Below are 667 nucleotides of genomic sequence, written 5' to 3'. Positions count from 1 at the left end.
GCCTTTTACTCTACCATCTGTGTTGATCTTGGCCTAGTTCTTGCCACACTAAGACTTTGTTCCCTAATATATAAATGGTAAATGGGAATAAAGATGCTTACCCATAGCTATGAGTTTAAAATAAGACAACTTAGTAATGATACTTGAACTTGTAAAGTATTTATTATATAAGAAAAATTATGGTATCAAAATAAGTAACTTATAATACTTATAGGGGAGAAACCATGATCACAAACATGGCTTTCCCAGGGCGAGGCTTATCCATTGCCCTCCAGATGTGCTGCTCTTGTGATTTTCCAGATGTGGGAAACTCAACTGCATAATTTGTGGTAGTGGAGAACTGTGTTCATGCTTTCCCACTAAATAAATAAATAGCTTCTGGACCAGTCCCTCAGTCATACGCTAGTCTGACTATTAAGCTCATGCACTTACATTGGCAGCACTGTACGAAAAACTTGGTTAGGTTTCATAACCTTGGTGTATCAGTGTTTCACAGTTGTGTTCCTGTCAGTGTGTGGTGGTGTCTTGCTGAGTGGTGTTCATTATTTTTGTTGCTTGTTTTTGTGTGCTAGCACAAGAACATTGGGACTTGAATTAGGGCAGTGAATGAACACTTGTAACTTTCTTGTTAAACCTGGCAAAAGCAGAATGAAATCAGGGACATGTT

At 38.2% G+C, this 667-nt stretch overlaps 1 non-coding gene across 1 annotated transcript; it reads left to right on the top strand.

Annotated features, from left to right (window-relative positions):
• Window positions 1–204: 204 nt before the first annotated feature.
• Window positions 205–360, top strand: LOC128580316 (U1 spliceosomal RNA). Its single transcript, XR_008378613.1, has one exon. It is a non-coding gene; the product is annotated as a U1 spliceosomal RNA (small nuclear RNA).
• The last annotated feature ends 307 nt before the right edge of the window (window positions 361–667 follow it).

This window comes from Nycticebus coucang, chromosome 2 (assembly GCF_027406575.1).
Source record: "Nycticebus coucang isolate mNycCou1 chromosome 2, mNycCou1.pri, whole genome shotgun sequence".
Lineage (NCBI taxonomy): Eukaryota > Metazoa > Chordata > Mammalia > Primates > Lorisidae > Nycticebus > Nycticebus coucang.
Note: the sequence above shows the minus strand (reverse complement) of the source record. Positions and strands in the feature narration are given on the sequence as shown.